The sequence below is a fragment of the Penaeus monodon genome, chromosome 34, assembly GCF_015228065.2.
Source record: "Penaeus monodon isolate SGIC_2016 chromosome 34, NSTDA_Pmon_1, whole genome shotgun sequence".
Taxonomy (NCBI): Eukaryota; Metazoa; Arthropoda; class Malacostraca; order Decapoda; family Penaeidae; genus Penaeus; species Penaeus monodon.
Genome location: NC_051419.1, coordinates 30,828,909 through 30,829,189, shown reverse-complemented (window position 1 = coordinate 30,829,189; position 281 = coordinate 30,828,909). Strand labels below are relative to the sequence as shown.

General features: G+C 53.4%; 1 protein-coding gene across 1 annotated transcript in view; it reads right to left on the bottom strand.

Moving 5' to 3' along the window:
• The window catches only part of LOC119594882 (sodium-dependent serotonin transporter-like), a 10,326-nt gene that overhangs the window by 778 nt on the left and 9,267 nt on the right, over window positions 1–281 (bottom strand). The window lies entirely within an intron of this gene.

Here is a 281-nt window from a genome sequence, read left to right as displayed (position 1 = left end):
TTCCCCTCTTTTCCCCTTTCCTCTTCTTCTCTTTCTTCCTTTCCCTTCCTCTCTCTCCTTTCTTCTCCCCCGTCTTCCTTTCCTCATCTCCCTACTTCTCCTTATCTCCCTCTCCCCTTTTCCTTCCCTTCCCCCGTGCCTATCCTCAACCCGTCCACCCTTTCACTACCTTTTCCCTCTCTTTATCAACCCTCGCATACTGCTGCCTCACGGCCAACCCCTCCTCTCCCCACCATCCCTCTCTTTTAACCCCTTACCTCGCTTCTCATCCCACCATCCAC